This window comes from Lontra canadensis, unplaced genomic scaffold (genome assembly GCF_010015895.1).
Source record: "Lontra canadensis isolate GAN:19392208 unplaced genomic scaffold, GSC_riverotter_1.0 scaffold116, whole genome shotgun sequence".
Classification (NCBI taxonomy): Eukaryota; Metazoa; Chordata; class Mammalia; order Carnivora; family Mustelidae; genus Lontra; species Lontra canadensis.
The window spans coordinates 1448259-1459106 of NW_022631110.1; the positions used below are offsets into that span (position 1 = coordinate 1448259).

Here is a 10848-nt window from a genome sequence, read left to right on the forward strand (position 1 = left end):
TTGATACATTCAGGTTTTGGCAGCTGCTGGGGACTGAAAACAAGACGTTCCTTACATTATTACTTAATAAAGAAACTAGGTCATAAAATAGCCCTTTGGTGAATTTTTTAAAAAAGATTTTGAAGAGCCTAATTTCATCTTTACTAAGTAAGTCTGTGTTGCTGAGTATGTTTGGCAAAGTAGCAGCGTGATTAACAGAGTCCTTCTCTGGAACCGTGTAACTTTGAGAGGGGCTTGGGGTACCCGCAACAAATATCTGTTGAATCTAAAAGCGTCTTTCTCTTTCCTTTCATATTTTGAGGGTCTGACACTGAGCTACTGATTGAAATGTTTGGATTGAGGACCTTTACAAACCTATCTGTTGGGCAGATAACTTTGTCAAGACTTTAAGGTAACACCGATCTGTTCTGCTAGGCTCCAAATACTTTTTAAAGGTTCAGCTGAAAAACATTGCTACCTCTTGGCCCCACTAAAAACAAGCTTTTTTTTTTTAAGTTTTCATTTTAATTCCAGTTGGTTAACATAGAGTGTAATATTAGTTTCAGGTGTGCAATGTAGCGATCAAGCACTTCCATCTGTCACCCGGTGCTTGTCACAAGTGCGTTCCTTCCTACCTGTCACCTGTTTCACCCATCCCCCCCAAAAAGCTTTTTTTTTTTTTTTAAACGAGATCGCCAGCAAAGCAAAACAAAAAACTTCAGTGAATTTTAGGGTTTAGTGTTTTTCATTTAAAGAAGTTTTGTTTCAGGTTGTATTCCTGATAGTAGATTCTGAGATGAGGGTTCATAAAAACCAGTAAGGAAATGCACCAGGAAAGGGAAGAACCGAGGAGAGAGATGTAGCATGCCAAGCCCCCAAGAGAGTGGCTTGGGCTCAGTCCTGCTCTGGGGACAGTGTAAGCCTTCATCAGGGGAAAAGGGAGCTACAGTATTTGTAGAACCGCCCTCCCCCATGATAATCAGTGGATCGAGACAGTGTAGCATAGATCTCTAGGCAATACTGGATGTCCTTGCACGGACAAAGTAGGTTCTGGCTGCCTGTGGATTGTCCTACAACAAAGAGCTAGAGGTACCAGCCGGGTGTGGTGAGGGCCGTGACAGGTGTGTGTGTGAAGGTGATGAAGGGCTCTAAGGTGGGACGTGCAGACATATGCCAGCGTCTGTCTTCTTGTTCCACAAGGCATAATATGTCAGGTTCTCTCCATGAATTCAGAGCAAGCCTATATATGAAGGGAAGGAGTTAGGATGTAGGCGACAAAAGATTTGAAACAAGTCACCCTATTTGCCTTGGTGTTTCTGCCCCCAGCTTGAGTCAGTAGAATGAGGTCAAAGAGGAGCTTACGCTGGAGATGGACAACTCTGTCACACTTGCCTCGTGAGGGCAAGCCCACCGATAGTCCCCGAAGTCTGGGAGGTGGTGGATAATGAGCAGATCTGGAGGGCAAGAACAGAAAACCAATCCCGAAGAAAGCACTTGGGTCTAAAACAGAAAAATGAGCTCAAGCCAGGGCTTCACTGAGGAGAGGAAAGAGAAGGGGATGGGGGGAAACACCTGGAACTGGAATAGCCATTATTATAATTCTAATACCAGATAAAACTCTATTGTACAATATAAATAATAATGCAGTAAATGAATTATTTAAATAACCATAATATAAATTGAACACAATATCCACATTTTGAGTACTCAATAGCCATATGTGGGTAGTGGCTACTGTATTGGATGGTATAGCTCTAGAACATTCCATCATCACAGAAAGTTCTGTTGGACAGCATTGACCTAGAGCTTATTGAATGGATCAAGGTTTGAGATGTAATGGGCCTCACTCACATCTCAAACTCTTGATTTCTTTCTCTCCAGATTCAGCTCATAACAAATCAAATTTTGCCTGTGGAATTTCCCTGAAAACATTGCAGTAGCTTGTTAAAGGACAATAGTATGGTGATACTTTTTAAACTTTCTGTCTGGAGGTACCGTCGTTAAATGACCTTTGACTCCTGAGTTTTTAGTGGTTAAATGTTAACTCAGATTCAGTACACACGGAGCTTCCAGTGAGTATTACAACAACCAACCAGTCATGTTCACTTTCTTCCTTGATTGCTGTTTTCCTTTACCTTATTGTTCGGGTCCATTTTAATCTTTACAAGGAAAAGGAACAAAATTTGATCTCAAGGGGGAGGAGGCAAGAAGCCACGTGGGAGTGGAAAACGTGGCAGAATCTAACTTTCTCGCTTGTTCTACCATCTCTCATTTTCACGTGGCCAGAGAAGGACGATCCCACTCTGATGCGGGGACAACTTCAGACCAGACCCAGTGACCAGGTAGAATTGGGGCAGAGTATTGCCAAAAGCTTGGTATCCACAGTTGCTTTTGTTGACATTTCAGAGCATTTTTTTTAAACTGCAGATTGCCTTGGGGGCCCCAGTGCAAAGTCTGAGGTTGAAGAGATCCTGTGTTATCCTTGATCACCTTTTTTCTAAACTTGAATTACAGATTGCCTTAATTGGGGTCCTCTCCGAAGAAGGCGCTGACCCAAGGGTTCAAGAGCAAGCACTTTGTTAATGGAGAAACTCCCAGAAACCCAGGTGGTGGGCACGAGAGAGGAAAAGCGAGGAAGCTAGGGAAGATATGCTCTCAGGCCAGTTTCTCAGACACAACTGTGGGATCCACGGCTTCAGAAATATCCCGCCGGAGGGTGAGAGAGCCGGGGCATTTATCCACCCTTTATCAGCAGCCCTTGGTTGAGGGATGTCAGGGGAGAGCACGTACAGGAGCGCTTTGGGCCTACTACTTTGGGCATGCAGGGACAAATGGGGCCTGTTGGAGGACAGGGGTGGACTTTACAGAGTCAGCTACACGAGCTTATTTTTATTTTCGAGTGGACAAAATAGACCCAGGGGTCTCAGAGTACAGCCTTTCCAGGTCCGAGCAGGGCCGCTTGTCTGGTGCGGAGGACACGATGAGTCACTGCCCACTGGAAAAACAAAAGAACTTTTAATGGTCAGTTTGACCCCTGGTCAGAACATCCCAGATAGTTGAGTGAAGGGGCAGAGCCTTTGGTATTAAATGCCTTGGAACCGAAAGGGCGGGGAGCCAGTGTTCTGGCTTTTGCACCAGAGAAGACATGGAATGACTTATTTTAACCGCTTGTCAGAGGCTCCATGGGAGGCTCATGCATTCTGGAATTTCCGAGAGAGACTTACCAAATGCTTTCTGCTGAGGCTGATGAAGCCAAGCTGGGGCATCTGCATGCCAGGAATATATGGTTGCATATGTGCCACTGTTTATCTGTTTGCAAAATATGCCGTATGTTGACAGCCTGACATATGTTGAGCTATATGGAAGATCAGGCAGAGAGAAAGAAGAGCCAGAGGATAAGAAAGAGAGGAGAAGGGAAGATATGAAAGGGAAAACAAACCCTTGTGAGTTTGGCTAGATGGTGAATTCCTTGATCCTAAGGTGTGTATCTCACAGTGGAATGTATGGAAAGGATCTTGGCGATGATCTGGTCTGGTGCCCCCCATTCCTAAATGAAGAAACTGAAGCCAGCCCAATGACCAGAAAGTCAGGGGTAGGACGCCCGGGGTTCTGCCTCCCTTCTTGGTCTCCTTGCATTTTGGGCTTCTGTTTCTTTCATGCCCAGATGCTCACACACCTGCCTCCTGTCTTCTGCCCCATCTCCTCCTATCCGTCCAGTTCCTGTCCACTCTTCCGGGGCCTCGGTCCCCCCTCATGTTTCTCTATAAAATTATAATCCACTTGCATGCAGAGATTCTTTCCTTTTTGACCCTCCTCAGTGCCTGTCATAGAAGCTTCTACATAGTAATAATAGTAATTGGCAATTATTGAGTGTTTACTATGTGTTAAGTACCATGTTTAAAGTTTGACATGAATCAGCTCCTTTACTCCTCCCATTAACCCTGTGAAATAAGTACCCACCATTAGTCTTATTTTATACTCGAGGAACCTGTGGCACAGAAAGGTTAGGACACTTGCCTAAGATAACACAGTCAGTCTCAGGGCTGCTAATGCCAGAGTTCCAGCTCATACCCACAAGCCTAGACTTCCTTCCAAGGACCATCTGAGGATTTGAATTTATTTCACTGCTATTAAATGCTGACAAGATCGTTTTTATTAAAAAAAAAAAACAATTAGATATCAGAGTGTGTAAGAACAGTTGTCCTCTCAGAAAGAAAGCAAAAAAAGAAACACTAAGAAAATCATTAAGATCACTCAGATTTTCCTCAGTAAAAAGTTAAATGAGCTTCAGCAAATTATTTAAAATTTATTATCTCCTCCATCAACATAGAATAAAAGGTAAGTCCTTGTCCTCCCTCAGAAAAACAATTTTATAAAGGGTAGTGTCATTTATGAAATGTTTAAAACCCGAGGAAGGCCAGAGAACAGCATGAGTCATCATTAGTTGGCTAAAATCTTAGGCAGACTCGGGTCGGTTCAGAAGCACTGGAATCACCTCAGGAGTCTGCCATTGCTGGGGGGCTGTGGGACCCAGCCAGCTAGAGCAGGGGCAATTCTGTGGCAGCCTAAAGATCAATAGCAGGTTCCCTTTCTTCCCTGAGTCCCCAAACCAGCCACAAGGGAGCCGGTTGAAGAGCTTTGACATGCGAGAACAGGGCCTTCTGGAACATTTGGCCTGAAGAAAAGCAGCCCGAGGGGTTAGATCACAGTGGGCCAGAGTTCTGATTGTATTTTCCTTGGGGGGAATTACACAGAGGTGGAGGTTCAGCAGCAAGGGGGACACCACCTCTGACTCACAGGAGAGGCATGGCCAAGTGTTGGAGCAGCCGGGCCGCCATTGGACAGCAGGGGATGCTGGCCTAGCTACTATCTCCCTCTCAGCGGCGCTTTTCTCCCACATCAAGTGCGGCTGACGATTCTCATCTGAAAAGGTTGTCCTGATGACCGAATAGCACAGGGCGGCCCCCCAAAAACTTGAGCCATTCACCTCTCCACTTACCAGTCAGGGTCATTGTGAGGAAAGTTTAGTAAAGGGATCTGTTACAAAAGTGTGAGGAAGGCTCAAGGGAAGCAGTTGAGGGGTGATGCGAGCCCCAAGGCCAGGGATCCATCCATCCATCCTGGGGAGCTTGTTATCATGCCAGGCCTGAAGGGGACAAAAGAAGGGAGCGTGGGCCCAACTGGGGAAGTGTTTAGAGAAGGCAGCAAGACCTTGGCCCTGCACCCGTGCAGAAGACCAAGCAAGCGCCCCAGCTTCACTCTCCTCCCGCCCCCATCTCCTGCTGGGGATCCCCATTGGTTGTGCTCAGCCAGAAGCAAGGGAGCCCACGATGTGACCCATGAAGACCAGCCTCCCGGGGAGGGGGAACAGAGAGAGTGGCTGGGTGGGGACATGGGCAAAGGGAACCAATCACGCACACAGTCTCCACTAGCCTGTGCCCCACCCCACTCCCTCTGTGTGAGCTTCCCCCTGCCCCCCACTTTCAGGAGCTGAAACATATTTACTTTAAGAAAGAGACTTCTTAAGTCTCATCCTAAGCAGGGATATCATGAAATCATGAGTTGTAAGGGCTGATTTTTTTCTTTACAATATACACTTGGGAAAGTTGGGTCTCAGCTTAGCTCTTGGAACATAGTAAATACTCAATAAAGTACTTGTCTCTGTTGCAGGGAGTCACAGATGAACAAAACATGTTACTATTAAAAATACGATCCTTTCCCATGATATTTTCTAACTGGAGTGCTAATTTCTAGAAAAGATGATACAAGTGAGTTTTGTGTGTTCGTTTTATAATTGGCCCACCTTAATGAATCTGATTATTTGGCCCATTGGTTTTTCATTAGATTCTTTTGGTTTCTCCAGGCAAACAAGTAAATCATCTGGGACCACTGGTAAGTTTTTCCTCTTGTCTCTATTTAACATCTTATCATAGTGTCTAGAACCTATGGGGCAGTGTTAAACAACAATGGGACAACAACAACAACAAAGAATGGAACAACAACAACAACAAAGAATGGAACCACAGCGGTGAGATCAGGAATTCTGTTTCTCTTTTACTTTATTGGAAATGCTACGAGCTCTTCTGTTGTTTGTTTGGTAACATTAAACCTGAAGGTGACTCTTGGTTAATGGGAGATACTCTTTGTCTTGTTAAGGAAGTGCCCTTATACTCTTAGTTAACTAAGAATTCTTTTATTTTTATTTTTTTAAGATTTTAGTTATTTATTTGACAGAAAGAGAGATCACAAGTAGGCAGAGAGGCAGGCAGAGAGAGGAGGAAGCAGGCTCCCCGCTGAGCAGAGAGCACAATGCGGGGCTCGATCCCAGGACCCTGGGACCATGACCTGAGCTGAAGGCAGAGGCTTAACCCACTGAGCCACCCAGGCGCCCCTTAACTAAGAATTCCTACCAGGAATGGGCCTTATACATTATCAAATGCCTCTTAGACATGTGTTGAGACCCTTATGATCCTGGAATAAATCCTGCTGGATCATGATGCATAATTTTAAAAGTATATTTCTTTACCTTTTTTTTTTCTATAGAGAAGTTGTATCTCAGTTTGACTAAAGGTGAGTGCGTGCCTGAGAGTCAGACAAGAACGAGTGTGTCAAGTGAACATGCAAAAGATTAAGGCTGATAAAGAATACATGTGTAAGAGTGAAAGTGTATGTTGTGCATACGGTGATGTTTAAAACAACGTTGTATGAGAAGGAGCTGTGGCTGCCGGCTCTCAGCGAAATGGGAACATTCCTCAACAGTCCACAGGCCACTGAGTCTCTCTTTTATCTCCAGCACCTTAGCAGTTTCTCGAAGAAGAGAGAGACTGAAAGTGGGAAGATTCTGGATATCCCCAATTGCGTGTTCAGCACAGAATTCCAAGAGATAAATCAGGGTCCTGCAGATCTGTCTACTTTTCTGAAACTAGACCCAGGGTCAGAATTTTCTCTTTTGTCTCTATTTAGGGTGGGTGAATTTATCCCAGTATGACCAAAGACAACGCACTAAACAAGTGACAAGGCAAAATATAACATTAAGAAAGTTGCGGATATGTTGTGACAGTCGTGTGTTGGGGGAGGGGGACACACGCATGGTTGGGATGGACTTCATGCTCGTAACCAGCGTAAATCCGGGCCACCCTGTGGTCTGCCTCAGCGTCTGCATTCAGAAGAAACGCCAGTCCAACAATTCAAAACAATTGAAAAACGATTCCGATTTTGCCTGTGGAATTGACAACATGTAAAGAAGCCATCCCATTCACAACACACGACCGAGTTCCTCTCTGCGCCTCCTCTCCCCTCAAAGCCTGAATTCATCCCAACCCAGCAGTTGCCCCTCTTCTTCCCACTGGCTCTCGAAAAGTCCTCAGGCTTTCTCTCCAACTCAGCCTGACCTGGCCTTTGCCATCCTTTACCTTCTAGATCTATTCTTTTCTCTGCCCTTCTCACTCTAAAGCAGTCAAGCTCTTTCTGGCTCAGCGCCTCGCCCGTGGCCCAGATCTGCACGCCAAGGCCCAAGAACTAGCCGGCAAAGGTAAAGCCCTTAACAGGCGGCGTTTCTATTTTGTTTTCTTTTGTTTTTCTAGAACACCGGCAGCAAGAACGTTCCCAGGCTGTCTCTGAACCTCTGCTTACCAGAGACTTGACTTTCCCGCCTCCAGCAAACATTACACCATGTTCTAATCTGACAGATTCTAATCCCCCCCACTGCCACCAACTAAAATGTAGAACAACGAATAAACAACAAGGAGGTCAAAAGCAGGGAGACCAAAAAGAGCTGGGTTGTCCTGGGCCAGGAGCTCTGCGGCCGATGGCAAAATTATGGTCGCACGAAGTGCTGTCTCTTCTACTTGGCCTGGTTCCCCTGAAGCTGAAGTTTCCCCAAAAGTGTTATTAAGGCCTCAAGAAAGAGATAGAGGAGGAACAAGGAGGTGAGACGGTGTCTTTCTGTGTCTTAAAGCTGGAGGCTTTTCAAGGGCTGAGGAGAACTTGGCCCAACAGGAGGGCGCTGCCTGCCGTGGGCAGTTTCTGTCCCGGTCCCCGGCCCTCGGCCCCATGCCCTCGGCCACCCTCCCTCCTCTAAAGCCCAGACGCCCCCTCGAGCAGAGTGAGGAGCCTATTTTTAAAGACCAGGCATATTCTGAATGTGTAATGACTTCTCCTTTTCTCTACCCGATGCCAATCAGTGACTCATCAACCATTTTCTAAATGACTATGTTTTCATTCCCCAGTTTCCTTCCCACTGCGATATTACAGAAGATTAAATGCAGCCCCTAGCTGCCTCCCTCTGCTTTTCTGTGTCTTGTTTTAGAGATGGTAATGCCCCCAAAATAGAAGCATTTCATTGAATGCTGATCATTTCATGACAAGCAAAAACACTCGTGCATATGGTCCTAGGGGAAGGTCTGTAGGACTTCCAGGAGGACGTTGGGTGAAACGAGAAGGAAATAGAATGTGGGACCATGAGAAATGGGATGTGTCGCCTGGGCATCGTGACCCACGCTCAGCCTTGCTCCGGCTTCCTGGGCCAGAGCTCTTTATAAAGGAACCCCAACTACACTTGGTATAGTCACTTGCTACTGTGTGCTGTTCTCTGCCAAATGTTTGGTTTCCTTTCTGAGCCCTTCTGTTCTCCCCCACTCCTACCCCTGGCACCTGTTCCTGTCCCCTCATGACGCCTTCTCTAGTGCCCTGCCGTCCTGTCAGTAGCTGCAAGGGAAAGCAATCGCTTTGCTGGGATTTTCTCTTCCTACTCCTACTCCCAGGCACGACTGGGAGTTTCCAAACGGAGGCTTGTCTTTTGCTCCAAGAGCAAAGAGAAAGTTTGGTGGGTAAATAGAAACCATCCGTCATTTCCAGGATAATGATGCTCCGCCTATCCCACTGCTGATGGGCCTGCGGTCTTATATTTTGGAAAAAAAAACAAACAAACAAACACAAAAACACCAGTACTGATCCGTAGATGTCTGTCTGCTGTTCCAGGTATCTTCTATTGGCCCTTCTCCGTCATTCTCCAGCCTGTTCTGGGGCCTGGGTGCATGATCTGTTTGGGTTTTGTCAACAGGGTTCCCTTACGGACAGGTTTCCAGTTGGGTCCAAACTGTGCAGAGTTCTGGAGATAGCTCAGAGGCTTGGAGGCCAGTGAGTTCCGGGTCTTTACTCTGCTCAGTTCCCCCTTTGGGGACCTAAGGTCATTGCTTCTTTCAAGGAAGCCTACATGACTCTCTCTTTCTGATCACCTCTCTTTCCCGTCACCCCTGAAGGCAGGCCTGCTCTGCCTCTGCTGACCCTGAGGTCCGGCATGTTCCCATCCACTGCCGTTGTGTAATGAGTCCCTTTATGAAAGAACCTTCTTGAAGTCCTCCTCATTGGAATGTGCCATCTGTTTCCTGTTGGGGCCCTGACTGGCCTATCTTTCCCTCTCCTCTGCTCCGATTTTTCTCTCTCCTCTTGTGGCGTCTTCTGGCCTCCCTAGGCCTCTAGCGTGACTCATCGTGGGCGGTTCAAAACAACGGCTGACCCTTTGGGAAACGGCAGGAAAGGGGTTACAGTGAAAGGGATGAACTTTTTGGAGGCAAGAAGCACAGCCCGGAGAGATCCTGGGGCTTCCGGGCTGAGTGTGATGACCATGAACATCAGCTGAGAAACGTATAGTTGCCGGGAAGAAAGGTCGAGGATGCATTCGGGACTGGATCGCCCACTATGCCCTCAAAGCCCTCCGCATTATAGTCAACTTGTGCTGAGGCCGTGGGGCTTCTTACTCCGTGAACCATCCTCAGATCATTTAAGGCCACAGGATATCTATAGCAACTGAATCTCAATAATCATAATCATCATAATCACGGTAATGGCTGCCAATTACTGAGTGCCAACTCTGAACCAGGCACCGCGCCTGGTGTTTTGCCTCTGTAAATCAAATGGAAGTTTCCATCTTGCTCTTAAGGGTTGCTTCCCCACGGTATCTGGGAAAGGGACAGATTGGACCCCCAGTCCGTTCTCAAGTCGTCCACCTGCGTCACTCAGCTTCTCCGCCGTCGTGTGTTACTCCCGACTCCACCAGGGGGCGCTACAAACGTCCCTGTGGGTGGAAGTCGGGAACTCTGTGGCGGGGACCTTCCCCTCTGTATGTTGCTGTTCCCCCTGGAAAGATCTCGGAGAACTTTCCAGGATAATTGGGAGTCCCCGCTCTCACTTTCCTCCCTAACACAACCAGACAGCTATGTGGGTCTGACAGCCCGTGCTAAAGTTTGAGGAGCATCAAAGGGGGGAAAACCACATGTGAAGAAAAGACTGTGAAACCTCAGGACCCTGAGGAGTTTAGGCGGTCACAGCCGGGCTCTTAGAGGCACACTCCAGTTCCTGTGCTTGGCCCCTGCCCTCAAGTCTTCTCCTCTCTGCGGAGTCTCCTCCTCCTTCCACCTCTGCATCTCCCATTGAAACGGTCACGCACTAGAGCTGTTCTTACCCCACAGTACACCCTTTCCTCCAGCAGGACCTTTCCCCCAGCGCACATTAGTCAACACGTAGCTCTGCAGCCTCCCAGGGCTGCTGTCCTGCCCACGGTCTCTCCAGACCTGCCCGTTGATGTTGCCAGATTGTCCAACGGTAGCTATGGATCTCTCTGTCTCTCAGCCTCTCTCTCTCTCTTTCTCCCCCAACACACACTTACAGGGATCTCCCAAGGACGGATATGAATTCTCAGAGCCAACACAGTCTACACCCAGAAGGGGGAAGAGAACAGTTTTCTCAAGTGCCTCCACAATATGCAAGACCCCTCCCGCAGGGCACATGGTACCTCATGTTGTTTACAATTGCGATGGGTTCTTCTGTCCAGTTTTCCCTTTTAAGTTGTTCAGCTTCGGGCCTCTGGGA

At 47.2% G+C, this 10848-nt stretch overlaps 2 long non-coding RNA genes across 2 annotated transcripts; both read left to right on the forward strand.

Moving 5' to 3' along the window:
• The first annotated feature begins 304 nt into the window (after positions 1 to 304).
• On the forward strand, positions 305 to 5661 carry LOC116857000. The gene is made up of 3 exons (XR_004380665.1): positions 305 to 391; positions 2494 to 2695; positions 5650 to 5661. It is a non-coding gene; the product is annotated as an uncharacterized LOC116857000 (long non-coding RNA).
• Positions 5662 to 5714: 53 nt separating this feature from the next.
• LOC116857001 lies at positions 5715 to 7217 on the forward strand. The gene is made up of 3 exons (XR_004380666.1): positions 5715 to 5747; positions 5824 to 5871; positions 6943 to 7217. It is a non-coding gene; the product is annotated as an uncharacterized LOC116857001 (long non-coding RNA).
• The last annotated feature ends 3631 nt before the right edge of the window (positions 7218 to 10848 follow it).